We start from the raw sequence: 18350 nt of genomic DNA on the forward strand, positions 1-18350 counted from the left end.
TCTAGCGATTTTCTACAGAACAGAACTTATAGTAATGATTTTGTATATGAGAATTACTTAAATAGTATGCCTTATGATATTGCAAATTAGGCGTGTAAATGTACAATTCCTAAAATACCTATTGAAAGAGGAAGATGTAATAATGTAGAGGGAGATCAATGCATATAAAATTTAAGTTACAAATATAGGCTTGGAGATGAATGTAACTTCTTCAATGGAAATAGAAAAACATACATTCCCAACGATCGATTTCCGTCCAACACCTGACAATTTTATTTTTCAACACTTATCAAAACTGATGAAAGAACAATTGTGTTAAATTAAGCTATATTCTGTTATAAAATATACTTTTCCGATATTTTATTGCAGTAAATGTAATATTATTATCTCATTCTGAAACAGTATACACTCTTTTGTCCTGCTTTATATTATTACGTAATGTTTATGGTCAGATCACACACTAGGTTTGATCATTGTTGTATGTATAATTATTGGTTCATGATAGGTTTTCATGTTTTATATGTGTTATGTTTTCACCTGCCCATGTGGGACTTGAACTATACATTACAGTTTAATATTCCGTCGAGTTTCTAGCATTGTAAAGTTAAGTAAACTGGTTGATGGACAATTTTGATAAACTTGTGTGAAAATTAAGCTTTACATTGGAAAAACGATAATTATTGATCACTGCTTTGTTTTCGTCTCATTCTCCTTCAATCGTTGATTTTTTTTCTTCGCTTCGTTTTCTTACGTCATGCTTGTGGTAAAAATGGATATTAAATTGGATAAATTTGTAATGAAAATAATTTTCCTGGTTTACTACTATTGTTATGTTTCATTTTGTATAATGTACGTGTATGATGTCACGTGCCCACGCATTTCGAACATTCGCAATACGGGTAACAAAGATGTCGAGAAATTAAAGATCACTCGTTTTATTCCATGCGTTTCATTGACTTTAACCAGCTGTTGATTACATATGTAACATTTGTATATAAACTACATAGCAGAGTGTAACATGACACTCACGTTGATGTATAATTGGTGTTTGGTGATCAGGAAATACCATATACATAGATCTTTTTCCGTAGGTGTGAAATGGACATATACAAACCCAGTGATAGATTTATTTCAAATTTTCCATAAGTGTACATTTTCTTGAATTTATAGTATTTTATTTAACAATATTATATTAAAAATGGAATCAAATTATTTTTATTATTCGAGTCTTTATTTTCGGATGCGTTTGTTGAGTAGTCAGAGTGTATTTGATCACTTGATGAAATACAAGAGTCGTATGCACAAGTGCATTGTTCACTGAAGGATATATATTTATTAATCATTCGTCGTTCAAAGAGCTCTCTCAAACATAGCGTTCAGAGCTTAATAATGCAAAATAGTTTTAAACTATATAAAAACAATATTCGTTTAACTGTAATTACCCGAATGTTCCCAATGCAATAATGAAACTACCGACAGTTTTATTAACTGTAGCAGCTTTAGTTACTGTGGCCGTTTGCCCATTTTTGTGTTCAAATATTGCCTAAGCCTTCTTTCAGCAGCATACATCTAAAAAGTTATTTCACACTATTCAAATCGTTTGATGCTATATTTTGCGGATACACTGAGAAGCACGAGTTAATTAGCTCCTTTTTAGATACAGGTTCGTCTTTGTTTGGGTTTCTCAAGATGTAAGGGACATCCCACTTTTGTATAGAGCAGTCAAACAAGATTCATTGAATCTGCATGGCACACTAATATGTATGGCTCTTCTATGCTTCTATTCGATGCACATAATCGATGTAAAACACTTCTTAATTTAGAACGATTTGTGAACATTGAAATGCTGTTTCGATATTTACAGTCAATAGCAAAATTTCGACGTTCTATTCACAGTTTTGGAAAAGCATTCAATTAGACCTGCGTAATACTTAGAGAACTAAAATAGAAGATGAATATCACGTTTTTGAATGCTTAAAATGCATGTATTCTGAAATAAGGCACCGATTTTTGATACCACGGTTAATTACAAATACAAAATGACATCTTTTGTTTAATTGAAAAATTCTTTCTATGTTGATTAAGTAACATTCTCACATGAAACCTATGTCTGTTAACTGCTCTATCATATGGTAGTTATAAGGTTATCATTTCATGCACTTTACATTATTATTCTCAGTATGCACAAATTCGCATTTGTTGCCCTTTATTTGTGCATATATATTTTTTCATCTAATAAAAGCTTGCAATGAACTTCAATAAACTTAATTGATTTATTTTTTACTGATTGCCTATCAATTATCAAGAAATTGTACTTACTAAGTAAAGCTTTTCATATCACATGTTCGAATGCATCGCCAATTGTAAAACGCATAAATCTGTATTTTTGTTTAGCTTATTGTCAACACAACATCAAATTTTAATCGATGACTAATGCTGTAATCGTTGCAAACCAACCATGTTTAAATGTCAATACACGTAGCTCGCAAACGGACACATCTTATGAGCATTAAATATTGTGTATGTTTTTCGAGTGAAACTTGCTCCATCACGGTTTCCAACGGTTACATGGTTCTGGTCAACGCCGTACATATGTGCCATTCTGGGAAGTGTTCTGTTAAATATCTGCAAAATGAAATACACGTATTGTGTTACTTAAGGTTTGCGTCTCAATTAATTTACTTATCTTGAAGAATTTGATCGTCTTTTTATCTCTTACAACAAACAGCATATTGCAAATAAACTGGGCAATATACTTATCATTCAGGACATTAATATTAAAACAAAAGAAACAATAAATCTTGTTTAAATAATACAAATATGTAAAACATGTAATCGATATAACACAAAATATATTTTATTTATCGTCCAATCACCTGTTTCGGTCGATGTTAGAATTATTGCGCAGGCGCTATATCCAAGTGACGAATGACGTCATCGTTTTGTGTGGCCATAGCAAATGTCAACATCGACGGCTACTCGAAGTGTTTATAAAAAAAATAAGAAAACAACCAGTACAGATTTAAATCTGAGTTGATTACCATAGACATTTTGATCATTTTTGCTATTACTTGTTTTTGTTCTTTTTACAAAAATATCATCAACATACAGAAACTTCGTTTTTGATAGTTCCGAGTATGCCGAGGCCTGCTACAGTCACTACTATTTTAATGTAACTGTTAGGACAACACTCGCCGAAATATTTAGGTCAGGGGTGGTATTCCAGAAACATCTTAAGTCATTTCTTAAATAATTTCACTTAAGTTCAAAATTACAATATTTTGTATTTCTTTTCTAGATAAGGAATCACATGTTTCTTTTGGTATTCCTAAAATAACATTGACATAATGATGTTATTTTGATGTAATTCTTGATGCCAAACTATTGCAATAATAAATGAAACACTTTAGGAAATTTCCCAATTTAAGGATAAGAATAAAATTTAACTTAAGGTGCTTCTGGAATACGACCCCTGGAGTCAATCGACCGAAACAGGTGACGCAGTACACAACTTTCCTCGTATGTTTTCTTGCAGAATCTTGGTGTTATGGAAAAAAGGGGAAGCACTTGAACGATCTCAATAAATGAATTGATGGACTGTAAATAAGTCTTGCTTTGCATTGACCGTTCCAAGGCGATGACCCCAGCTTTATTCATATTTTGTGTTTATGTTGGTTTGTATTGTGCTGTTTTGTGCTGTTTTGTACTGTTTGGGCAATCGGTCACTTGCCTTAAATAAAGGACCAACTAATTGTTTTTAATGAAAATTCAATACTGCTCCAGCAGCTGGAGTTTCACTTCTTTATATTGATGTGCGTATTTTTTATTTTGCCTATTTTATTGTATTAAATCTAAAATATTTTCGATTATTTGTTACATCGACCGAAACAGGTGACTCGAGGATACACACAGTTATTTCTTACTTTTACCATGCAGCCCAGAATACAGGTGTATATCCGTGGACCCACTCTCAGATCTTTGCGTTGTTTCATAGTCAGATGTTTGGTCATGCTTGTTGTGCCTGAAAAGCATTTTAAATGAATAAATAAACACACACTGTCATACACGCACGCAAGCACCTTCCAGATATCAGAATCATATTGTTTGTAATATCGGATACGTGAAAGCGTATGCATACAGTATATGCACGAAACCCTCGGGACATATTTACGAAGATTTTAAATATAATAATTTCATAAGATCAGCGCAGCATGAAGGTGACTACGCCTTTAACATAATTCATCGTCACTTACAGAAACAGAAAATTAACTGGACCAGCAAACGTTCATTAAAATTAATTGCAAGGCTTTAAAAAACGCGTTGTTCTGACATTGTACCTTTTGTGAAAATATATCACCATCAGTATCAATACAATTGCAAGAACAATGACAACGGACGCCACGCCTCCTCCGATAGCTGCCGCAGTATGGCCGCTAGCATCTTTACCAACTTCTGCAGTTACCGCAATAACTGTTTGAACGGAAATATCATAATCCATAATTGGTGATTGTTTATTTATTAACTCGTTATCTGATATACCATGATAGAGTTTTTTCTTGTTATACACAGAAACTTCCACACACAACAGAAGGGAACAATTACCTTTTATTTCTTAAATCACATCAATTACATCTTTACTTTTGACACAATACAACACATAAAAGATTCATCACATATTTTAGCACAAACAGATCTCGCCATGTTTTCAAGTAAACTTATACAAACATCGAATCTTTTCAAGGTTTATCTTGAGCAAATATTTTTGGGAATATCAATTTAATTGTTTCACTATAGTGTAGTTATGTTTTTTTATTATATAAAGTTGGTATAGCAAATACCAAACCCCAAAAAACGAACCTTGTGCACATGTTGCCCCGATGAATCCATCTCTGCATCCGAACATGCATGTTCCGTTGTCATTAGAACAACGTGAGCTAAGTCCTACGTCAGCACAGTTTTCTGAACACGGAATATCACACTTTCTACCATAGAAATGGGTGGCACATCCTAGATTGCATTCACCATTCATGGAACACGACTGGTTAAGGCAGTGCTTGCTACATTCAAAATTACATCCATAGAAATCCGTTGTTAGACATATGAGACAGTCCCCATTTGTTTGGTTGCAAAACCGACACTTATCGCGGCAACGTTCAGTGCAACGTGTATTCCAAAACCCATCTTTGCATCCAGATTTACGTGATCCAGTTGCCTCACATGTTCCATCTACATTGTTACAAATGTGATCAAAACATCCTATAGGGCAAGTTTCGCAAAGGGCGCCATAATATCCCGGAGCACAATATTCACACTTATCGCCAATATAGTTTGGAGCACCTGTGCATGTCCCATCCATAAACTTACATACGCCACCGATGCAACCTCGAAAGCAATTAAAATCGCAATACTTTCCTAAATATTCAGGTTGACATTTGGTGCATATGGTTGCGTTTGTACATTGTGAACAACCCTTAATACATGGTTCACATATATACTGGTCCATGTAATATCCATCTATACATCTTATACAGTTATTCGGATTACTGCATATGCAACTTTCAAGAATGCATGGTTTACATGGATCGCCCCAGTATCCAGGTGCACAGGTGAGGATTTGTGATTTCACTTAACAGTAAAAGGTGTATCATATTTGTCAATATTAGATAGTTTCATAAGTTTATTACATATTTTATGCATCAAACCTTTAATTTTAACATTTTAATATTTAACAACAACTTGGCGACACATATATGTTAATAATGAAATGCTTAAATGATGATGGACTTGATTGTCTCATGCAAAATATATATATTTATTTTTCAAATGGTCTATTAGAATATTAACAACAATCACGGTCGTTCCATTTGTTTAAACAAATAAACGTGTTATCAAACATTCTCATATTAAACACAATTATAAAATATAAAACACTTTCTTTAAAGGAACATAATGGAATATGTGAAGGTTGTGCTATTGGGTTAGTTTGCTAAACATAATTTTGATAAATGAGAATTTCACACTAACTCACCGATTGAGTGCAAACCCGCAGCAAGGATTCCAATAAAACAAATCCGAAGCGGTATGTTTTGTATACTGACAACTGTTGCTATTTAAAACATAGTGTTTATTTGTTTCATGTGTCGCCACAAAACCAAAATTCGCGAACAATAAATTTAACAGCGTTTATTGTTGCACACATGCCAGTTTGTACCCTATACAATATACTTCACTAAAATATAGCTTTTTAAATCTACACGCCTGGTTTCATAAAAAAAGCACTAACTTTAACTTCCTGATCCAAAAACGCATTTAATTACCTATTATATTCCTTTCATTGCAATACATATATACTGGTATATCGATTTTCATTGTAGGTGTTTCCGATCATAAATATATATTTGAGAAAAACACACAATCAAACATGGTTACTATATAATTCAAATCACATTATATTGCTTTCTAAAATTTGTCTTTTTTAGTGGCTTAAACATTTAATTAATATTCGTATGCACATTTTGATGATCAACCCTTTTCACATTCCCGAAATCGAGTACACTTGGAGTTGCATCCCTACATAACACGAATAGAAACAAGGCTGACTAATAGTCGCGATTGCAAATTTTAGTATGCTTACATGCAAATTTAACTGCTTTAGTTCAAGATGCATGTTCCGCATTTTATCCGAAAACGCCTCGTATGTTATGAATAAAACCGTCTAATGTATACTTGATTAATTAATGTATATTTTAAATTATTCCAAGAATTAAAGGGCAAATATGTAGTATGTTTCCACTAACACCTCAAAATGAATAGCGAAGGCGCTTGGCGAAACTTTTTTTCGTTAAGATTGTTTTACCATACACACATTATTTTCCAATTTCATGGTGGTATTGAACGACACAAACATTTATAATCTCTACACACTATTATTTATTTATTTATAAAACAACTAACAATAATATCCAATTTTGAAAACATGCAGAAATATGTGTAAATTCGTTATTGAATAGAAAGTAAAGATTAAAACGCACACTACAAATGATAATTTATCGGACCAAAAGAAAGGCTGTTTGAAACAAAACTCAGGTACCTTTAAAGGACACAGAATGAATACAAGCGGGTTTAGAACAGAGATACACTACAATTAAAATTAATAAAGACAAATAACGATGAACGAAACAGCAACAAAATAAAATCAGTAAACGATCCATGCAAGTATATGCAGTGGTAAGGGTGGCAGTCTGAAAGATATTAGTCAAAAATACCAACTGCGCGTGTAATGACTACTTTAAGAAATCATTCATTATGTCGTTAGATCTTACGTCGTGTTGATTATAGGACCAAAATATATTTGAGGTTAAAAGAGAATAGCCAATCATAGGAAGTAATTACAAGAGCCCAGGGTGTAAACATAGAAAACAAATTGAAAGATTAGTCAGTTTAAAAAGAAATTATGTATTAAAGCAGACGAAGCCCAGATCGTAGAAAATATTAATGAATTTGAAAGAACAAGTCAGCTAAAATCTGTAAAATTATACTTTTCTTATATTTTTATTATAACCTTTTTTCTCATTAGCCAACAGTTATCCCCACGCTTTCCGGAGAATAAGTAGAGATTATGTGGTTATCTCCGCCGTCCGTCCGTCTGTCCGTCCGTCCTGGCCACTATTTCTCCAACACTATTACGACTAGAACCTTAAAACTTACACACATGGTAGCTATAAGCATATGTGCGACGGTGACGGCGACGGAATTTTCATATGACCCCTGGTTCAAAAGTTATGGGGGTTGGGGTGGGGCTGGGTTACAGATTTTCCTGCGACCGCGATTCGAAAAAGGCTCATAACTACTGTGTCCCTTCAGATATTGCTTTCATATTTGGTATGCATGTGTATCTAGACAACACCTTTCCATGCGCATACAATTGTTTTACCCCTGCTACCTTGGCCTTGAACTTAAGGTCAGCGTTAAGGTTTCGAAATCTGCGACCGCAATTGGAAAAACGCTCATAACTACTGTGTCCCTTCAGATATTGCTTTCATATTTGGTATGCATGTTTATCTAAACAACACCTTTCCATGCGCATACAATTTTTGACGCCTGTGACCTTGGCCTTGAACTTGAGGCCAGCGTTCAAGTTTTTCAAATCTGCGACTGCAATTCGAAAAAGGCTCATCCCTACTATGTCCCTTCAGATATTGCTTTCATATTTGGTATGCATGTGTATCTGGACAACACCTTTCCATGCGCATGACATTTTTCTACTTGGGGTCCGCGTTCAGGTTTCGAAATCTGCGACCGCGATTAAAAATAGCTCATAACGTCTGTGCCCCTTCAGATATTGATTTCATATTTGGTATGCATGTATATCTGGACAAAACCTTTCCATGCGCATAAAATGTTTGACCCCTGTCACATTGACCTTGAACTTAGGGTCAGCGTTGAGATTTTGAAATCTATTATGCCGTCAGTCCGTCCGTCCGTCCTGGCCACTATCTCCTCATACACTATTAGCACTAGAACCTTGAAACTTACACACATGGTAGCTATAAGCATATGTGCGACAGTGCACTATTGGGAATTTTGATCTGACCCCTGGGTCAAAAGTTATGGGGCTTGGGGTGGGGCTGGGTCAGATATTTTCACTCCTTTTTTAGGTTATTTTAAATTAACTTCTTCATTTCTACACCGATTTAGTTCAAATTGATACTGAAGATCTCTTATGACAATACGGTCAATCTCAAATATACATTGCCCCATTACCAACCCTGGGACTCCCCTGGGTAAAACGCGTGCGGATACGCGTCGGCCTCTGCCTCGCCATTTCTGGTATTATACATATCTTCTCCTTTATTTTGTTATTTTATGCTTATTTTATAGCTGAATAATTGCCGCATCTGATTATTGATTCCTGATTTACTACTTTTGAAAAGTTTAATTTGGTTTCCTTTATAGTTTGCAGCATTTCATATGGGGCTTGAATTGAAAAATAAAAGTTAAAGATATAAAAACTTAAAAGTATTTACCTTCTAACAGTGATAAAAGAACAAATTTGTTAAATTTAGATACATTTTGAAAACAAAAACATTTTGTTTGCCTATTTATTTGAAGCTTTTATTTTGTTATCATTCTCCAACAATTTAATATTTTGCTGTTTATTTTAATTAAAGTTTATGTAAGAGTTGATGTTCAATTAAATCATTCTATTATTTATATAATGTTTCCCGGTTTCCTACTATCGCTATGCTTAAATTTCAATAAGTGTATGTTGTCACATGATTATCTGAACCATGGCTTACAAATACAAATTTAAATAGAAATGTGTAGTTCTAGTAATCGGAATACTGATAAACACAGATATGTAATTATATCAAGAATTAAATGATTTATACGATATGTTAACTGCGTTTTCTTGACGTTTGACAAGTGTGTATCACATATGTTACACGTGCAAGTAAACATCGTAGCAGATTTAAAAAAAGGCAGTTACATGACTATATTAGGGACAGGTGCTCAAGGATTGATTGTTCGACATACGTACCTGTGGACGGAACAAATACAAAATCCAACAATAGCTGTATTACAGTTGTACAATAGAATCTAATTTGTTTGAATTATATTCTTTTGATGTATTTCTTTACAAGTCAAAGCATACATCGATGATGAGATTATCCATGAAATATGTACCTACATCAGCCCTATTTAACAGTTGAAATATTTATCGTACTGATAATGAGGAACATATACACATGTGCATACAAATAAAATAAGAGTAGACCTTTAATAACCATGTTGCACATAGAAGCAATTATACACGTAAAACTATGTGCAAACTTAGATAGATTGCGTACAGGTACGTATTGAGATTGTCGCGTTTCAATATAGTGTCCACTCCTCCATGGCCTCATCGTTTTCCTGACCTACTTGTACGCTTTCTGTTATTTTGACCGAGACTTCTGTACTCCTCGTGCCTTAGCTCTCTTCTTTTGTCGCAAGGGTCCATTATTTCGGTTGTCACATATTGCTTGGTCTTTCTCCTCTATTTCACAAAACAACTTTGGTCGATTATTACAGTAGTACTTCCTTATTGTCGACTGTGCAGATATCGATGTCACTGTCTAGGATGTTCAGGGCTGCAATATTGCCGCCTATCTGTGCTCGAAATGCCTCCACTATATCTGGATCTTTCAACTCAATAGAAATATCATAATATGCGTGTGTACTTGATGTTATCCATGTATTTTTTCAGCATTTATAACTTCCTTGTATTGCTTTGTACAATAGTTTGGTATTTAAAAAAATTATATTATCCTCCACCCACGGTCTACGTTAAACAATCATTAAAATTCCTTGTCTTAAAAAGGTATTGTCAAAACCTGCATTTAACTTTGTTATAAAATGTGTTGGACCATTTAACATGAATGGACTTGTGGAGTGTACATGACATAATTACGCATACACCTGAACTATTTTCTACATCTAACATGAGCACATAAATAGACTTTACACTTCATCCTTTATAATAGTAAAAGGGGATGCAAACGCCTATTTAGTAAATTAACAACATTATATATATATATATATATATATATATATATATATATATATATATATATATGTATATATATATATATATTTCGTTTAATACAACATATAATATAAACAGCAAAATTATTAATTATTTCAAAAATTATACACCATGTATATTACACTCATATAACATTTTCAGTTAGGAAAATCAATAGTTTGGCTGAAATAAAGTAACGTAATATATACACGTATGTAATATTGTTAATTTCCCCCATATGCAAGTCGTTGAACTAAATGAATATAATGGTTGGATACATTTGGAATTAAGTAATAACCTTTTACATTTGAAGTTCACACGTCGCAGCATGGTCAATGAGGTAAAATGACTAAATTGATACATTCAACTAACAGCAATAAAAACAATGTGAGTAATCTTCTATCTAACGATTTTAATTGTATTTTGTGAAATAATGATAATATCGACCAGGCAACCGTTTACAGTTTACTGAACATTTAACTGTAGTTCTTTTAAGACTGGAATATAATCTTCGTTAAATGTAGCGGTATTTCTAGTACTGCACGAGTAGTTCGAATTAATTACATAAATTGTTTCTTGACAGTCATTGATGGTTGTTATGGGCATCGTTTGGGTAGTCAGAGCTTCTGTCATTTCCAACAGGGATGTTTCTATCTTCTTATGTATTATAATATCCCTGGTTCGAATGATCTGTATAAATGTAAAAGTATTTTTTGCTATTAACAAAATGACAAAAGAGTTCGTATAATAGTCTATACATGACTTTTTCTCAAAACTTGAAATAATAATTCTGTTTGTGCTTTTGTATTTACAATCATTTTGAAATGCATACTGTTATTACCATTTCCGGGTTCGTTGAGTCCAGAATATACGTGTAGGTCTGTAGCCTCGTTTGAACGCACATTGGTTGTTTCATATTCCGAAGATTGAGGCTGTTCATTTCGTCTACAAAGTAATAATGGTGTATGTCGATTGAAACAAGTTCTTGCGTTGTTCAACTTAAACATTTGTTGGTAAGTATGTGTATACATACACTAAAAACAACTTATAAAAATAACAAATTATAATGTCCTTATAATGTACAATACCTTGAACGGATGTACACCAGTACTCCGACCAGAACAAATCCAACAACAACAACAGCTGCAACTCCACCGACGATTCCTGCAGTTTGACACGTGGAGTCGCTTGCTATCTCACATGATACTTTTGGCAAAAAAGGAATAAAGGACATTAATAATTTGCTGCATATTTAGACGTTAGGAAAATAACTATCATGTTGATGATGTGGTCGAATGTAAATTTAAAAGAAATTATGACTTACTTGTTTTGTATTCGCACGTATTGACGATTTAAATAGATTGTATCGTAAAAAAACTATAAAATTTAATATATAAACTGTATATTTTGTGCAGATGCACAATACATTTACAATATTTAACTGATTTACATGTAGGAAATGAAAATCCCAACAAAATAAAAAAACAAAACTAATACGGTTTACAAGATTCCGATATCGTCCCATTTCTAATTCCATTCTTGCAAACTCCGTTCTGCTGCGAACACACTGAGCCCGTAACAACGTAAGCACAATTGTCTGGACAGGGAATGTCGCACTTCTTACTGTAAAAGTTTGAAACACATCCAAGGTTGCAGTCGCCATCAATAGAGCAAGACTGATTGAGGCAATGCTTGCTGCATTCGACATTGCACTTGAAACCAAACATACCCCTATCCTTACAAGACGAACAGCCACCATCAGTCGGATTACATGTTTGACAATTTGTGTTGCACGTTATCGTATATGTTTTGTTATATTGACTGTTCTCGCATGTTGGCCCTGAAAATTCTTGCAGACATGTACACGTACCATCGTATTTGCTGCAATTACCAGAATTGCACCCTTTCGAGCAGTGTTTGTCACATGAATAGCCATATCTTCCAACAATACATTGGGTACACATATATCCTGTAAAATTTGGCGAACATGCACAGTGTCCGTCTATTTTGTCACATCTCATGTCAACGCAGCCAAAGGAGCATGATTGGTTGCAATAATATCCATACTTTCCTTCAACACACATATCACACGTGGTCTGTGTAAAATATGGTAAACACGTACATGACCCATCTTGTCTATGACAAACACGTCCAGCACACCCTACTGAGCAATGTTTATCACATGAAATACTATATCGACCGACATCACATTGATCGCATTTGTCTCCAGTTAAATTGGACACGCACCTACTACATCTTCCATCTGACTGATAACATGCCACATCGTAACATCCGTAGGAGCAGTGCATACGGCATAAGGATCCGTAATTGCCAGGTTCACAATATTCACATTTGTCTCCAGTAAATTTTTCTTCACATGAACATCTTCCATCTATTTTATTACATGATCCGCCGATACATCCTGAAGAGCAAACCAGTTCACAAGACGGGCCATATCTACCAGGTTTGCACATGGAGCAAGTGGTGCCATTGGGACATGTTGAACAGTAAGGGTCGCATTTATCAAAGCATTTGTTTGAAACATTAAAGTATCCGTCTTTGCACTTGTCGCACGTGTCTTTTGAAGCGCAAATGCAGTTATAAGATGAACAATTAGTTAGTGTGATGTTCGCATGCATAACCTGTGTATCCCGCATTGCAGGTTTGGCAAGATGTTGCATTTGAGCACGTTAAACAGGTTTCAGGACACAGTCGACAAATGAATTCGCCCATATAATATCCATCAATGCATCCTATACAATTGTCTGCATTAGCGCGACAAATACAACCTGGGTGTGCGCATTTTTGGCAAGGATCTCCATAATATCCAGGACCACATGCATTGACGATATCATTTACTGAAAAAAAAATTAAAGGCATATTCAAACTACCTACTGTATGTGCAAACCTTTAAATGTATAAAAAAAATCGGATCTCTCTATATGTATACATGACCAACTTACTATGGGAGAGATAGTAGATTTGTGACATATATATGACATCGCGCCAGAATGCCATCGTGTATAAATCTGCAAAATGAATGCAATAACAATTACTTCCATGCCAATAATGGGCTGTCTTGGAAATATTCGATTATAATTAATACAAAAACATAACAGTAGCCTAATTAATGTTCATGTGTAGTTCCTGTCCATTGTCATGCATATTTTCTTCCTTCAGTTCAAACGATCAGATGCTTGTTTTACGTTTGCTCGTGATTTTTGTTTTCACGAAATATAGCTTTTTGATGAATTGCATTCAGGCTCCGTTGTTATGAAAGTACACTAAATATGTATATTTCAAATTAAATGAATAATTGACTAGAAAATGGCAACATAAAACAAGCAAATGTGGGCTTACTACTACTACTACTACTACTACTACTACTACTAATACTACTAATAATACTACCTACTACTACTACTACTACTACTACTACTACTACTACTACTACTACTACTACTACTACTACTACTACTACTACTACTACTACTACTACTACTACTACTACTACTACTACTACTACTACTACTACTTCTACTACTACTACTACTATTACTACTACTACTACTACTACTACTACTACTACTACTACTACTACTACTACTACTACTACTACTACTACTACTACTACTACTACTACTACTACTACTACTACTACTATTACTACTACAGCTTCTACTGCTTTAAATACTTCTTCCACTACTACTAGTTCTTCTACTTCTTCTACCTTATTAACATAGTGAATCGACTTCGACCCTTTTCAACTTGGCTATTAATACACTTCATTGAATTGATTAAGCATGAACTGTATCGTTTCAGCTATTTGGTAGTTATGAAGTGAATACAATCCGTAACACATTTTAATTTTTTTTTCTGGAATTATTCAATAATTCAGGTGCGTATCATGTTTCATAAAGTTCGGACCATTAACGTCATATATTTTGGGCAGCAACAACACGTTTGACGGACAGAAAGACGGAAAGACATCAATTAGGACTGACACGATTATCAGAGAAATTCCTTGAAGACCAAACTAAATACTACCATTATAAGAAAACGGACCGATTGCAAAATGGGCGATTACAATCTTTCATCTTCCGAGGCGCATGAATAATAGATTACTTTTATAGGTATCGTAGACTTGTATATCGCAAACTAATGTACCGCATATCACCTATGGTACGACCGCAATTTCTTGCGTTCCGTCACACACGTCACGATACAACTCATGTTACAGAGCTTATAACTTTTTTGAGAATTCAAGATGCCATGCGCATGTGTACGTAATACTGGTATGCACGCTGCTTAGATCTGTTCACGATTTATCAATTAGAGATGCTACGGTCTTTCACATCCTGATCATAATAAAGTTGCGATAATGTTGTAATTCTTTTGAGCGATCGACGATTTGTTATCGATATAACAAACAAGAACGCTTTTGTACAATCACATATATCCCAATACGTGTTCGATAATTTAAAAATACTATAACATTTCAATATAGTGATGGTGTTCACGTTTAGAGCTACAAATGTGCCCGACTGAGTATCGACTTAATTTATATTTGACACTATAGCGCATCATATACAATAGATATATATGCGGGCTTTAACATTAGAGAATACAATTCAATACCATCAGGTCGGAAGACATCGATAAACGATTGATGTCGGTTTAAATACGCAATTATTGACCAGTTCAAAATGTTCTAAGTACTAACCTTCCAATAGCATTACAAATGTATAGATGCATAATTACACACACGTTGTTATGCGATTTCACAATATATTATAGAATTATCACGATTAAACCACGAATTTAATAATGTTCAGAATCGGTAGAGATTGAACCTTTCGCCATAAATACCGATAGTTTACTTTGTTGTGTGTTATTGTTCTTTATGCCTTTTTAATTCACGCGTATGTTTGCATATTTTATTATACAAGTTCCATAATTTTTTCACATAGGTAAACTATTAACACTCAAAGCTTCGACCAATAATATAAACATTGCATTAAAGATTCAACGTGCAAAGAAAAACCTCTGTTGTATAATAATAAAAGATCAGCATTTTACAATTTGTCAAAATGAACCATTGCCTCGTTAATAGCCCAATCAACCACCCGGCTTTCGTTATCCTTTAGTTATTGGTAATATAATTAAAGTAGTGATATTATTATACATCTATTAATGTTATCATAGTAAGAAACAAAAAGTGGTACGAAATTCACTTTTTAAACACATTTTAAACAAATGTTTTTGTAAACATCTAAACAAAATAAGAACAGCTTTTAAAATGTTATTATTTTTCCATGATATGTTCTATATTAAATATAATATCGGTAACTATAAAAATATGAACTTCGTTCTACTTTTAACAAAAAACGTCGGGTTAATTGGTTTATAATAAGTAGTACCGGTAATACAACACTATACAATTTATATGATACTTAATGAAATAATATTAACGTACCTTTTAGTTTGACGTAATACTATTTACAAAATTCAATTAGCAAGTTTTTGTATTTGGATTTAGCGTTGAACAACTAAGAATACAAATTTTAACTATTGATATTATCTAATTGTTTACGAATGTATCCAACATAAAATGCGTTCTCTATTTGATTTTGTCACACACACAACCAAAAACTACCAAATTTACGTATGCTTCACTGCATTTATAACTTCCTTGTTAACGATGAAACGGCCACCAAACGCTTTATATATAAAATATAAACAATTCACTACGCAAGCACAGTTTGCATTCCTCAGGGTTTGCCACGTGACGATGATGATTAATTTACTGGCGTTACTTATAGTTAACGGGTAGTAACCTGGTAGACATACCAGGTACAATTTTATACTGAATATACGGAACATATGAAAACTTAACAACTTTTTTCAATTAAACTGAAGTCATATAATATACCAGTCGTGATATTTTAATCAATATAAACTAATAATTGTAAAAATACGGTATTTTACAACTTTTCTTATCTTCGTCGTCGTGGTTGACGGTCCCTTTAAGCTTGACGAAAGCCGGTGAATCGCGCTAAATCTCAAAGGGGCGTATACGCTTTCGATTTGAAAGTACAAGTAAGCGAGGTTAGATTTTACACTGAGACAGTCATTTGACCTTATTATAATTTATGAACATAGTTATTTGCTCTATAAGAACCAGATATTTAGTGTTTTGAACACGTTGCATGCTTTCCCAAACCCATGGTCGATCGAAAACTAGGCACCGGACCAAGAAGAGTCACTGACTTTTAAATACTACGTCTTGTCCATATTCGCCAGAGTAGAGCCATTCATGTCCACTAGCTAAAATATATCCGTTTTCAAGCTATTCATAACTTATTAACACAAACTTGACCGAATAGTGCTTGAGCCACGCATGAGTGGCTGTTTCTAAAAGGACATTAAGGTTCGACATTAACATGCTTTGAAAATTGTGGAAATTCTACAAGGATTGTGAATTTTTAAAGTTGCCGTTTCATGTGAGTGAAGTCTATATTACATTAACCATTTATTATTATATGCAAACCATTAGACCGGGTTTTTATATCTAAGGGAAGCGATTTTCTAGCAACGTGCGAATTGAATATATTTTTCAAGGATAGCACCCTCTTAAAACCAAAATTAATTTTATGTATGTTAAGCCGAAATGTGTTAACTACCGTAATCGGAGGTCCGTGAAGTAAGATAAGTAATGCGTGCTGGGAATTGGGAATCTAATATCTAGACGAGATCGAATACTCGACTGTGTTGTTCAAAATATAGCATACATTTTTATCGATTCAAGATAGATAATCCAGCTGGGCAGTGTGTGTTTAATTTCAAAATAGTAGGGATGCAACAGTTTAACCGGTAAATCTACTGAATTAGAATCATATATCGAGTTGAGGTCCAATACAGCTGGGCATTGGTTATACAAACTTAAGCGACTGCCTAACCGGGGTAACATAACCGGCTAGAAATTTTGTGTTCGAAACCTAGAAAATATCGAACAATGGTTAAATATCCAGATGGATATGTGGTTTTCAAAAGAAAGAAAATATTTAGCCTTGTTTAATACACAACTGGGAATGCGGTATTTAGACCTAATCGAATATTATTCGTAGTAATATTAATATTATGGAACATATAAATGTTTTGCAGATTTTTAAAGATGCATATCCGTGTATTAGATTTAATATGGTATGAAATGAAATTCAAGAGCGACCAATATAATTTTTTCGCGTTACACAATATGCCGAAAACCACAATTGCTATAAATTTAATGTAATACATATCATAGTCGAGTGCGATAAGTTTATACATTATGCAGATTCCACACGCGTGCTATGTAAACTTATAGTGTGATATTTATATTGTTCTATATTTTACACGTTAGATATATTTAATTGGCCTTTATTGGAGCTTATTTGATGTGATTCATTTACGTCATTGTATTTTGATGTTTATCTTGTCACAATATGGAAGAACCGTTTTTAAATAGTTGAAAAAGACGTGTAAACCGAGTCAAGCAAACTATGGCATATTTAACAATGTGATATGACGTGTTTTTTATCTCCTCGTCGGCGATAAAAAAGGTAATAGACAAGCAGCATTCTTTCTTCTCGTATTGCTGAAAATGCTTTGAATATAGATATGCTTTGCCTCCGGTATATGTTATATGTTGATTGTGCTATATATCTTGTTTTTGAAAGAGGGTCGTTGAGTTATTTCTATTTATACTCATACTGTACGGTAAAACAAGAATGTAGTTTAGTCATTG

The 18350-nt window shown here is 33.7% G+C and overlaps 1 protein-coding gene and 1 long non-coding RNA gene across 3 annotated transcripts in view; one reads left to right on the forward strand and one right to left on the reverse strand.

Annotated features, from left to right (window-relative positions):
* Positions 1 to 18350, forward strand: part of LOC127837315 (neurogenic locus Notch protein-like) — a 516941-nt gene that overhangs the window by 165816 nt on the left and 332775 nt on the right. The window lies entirely within an intron of this gene.
* LOC127837335 (uncharacterized) lies at positions 10846 to 11950 on the reverse strand. The gene is made up of 3 exons (XR_008029231.1): positions 11656 to 11950; positions 11409 to 11512; positions 10846 to 11257 (listed from the first exon to the last, which is right to left on the reverse strand). It is a non-coding gene; the product is annotated as an uncharacterized LOC127837335 (long non-coding RNA).

Source organism: Dreissena polymorpha, chromosome 7 (assembly GCF_020536995.1).
Source record: "Dreissena polymorpha isolate Duluth1 chromosome 7, UMN_Dpol_1.0, whole genome shotgun sequence".
NCBI lineage: Eukaryota > Metazoa > Mollusca > Bivalvia > Myida > Dreissenidae > Dreissena > Dreissena polymorpha.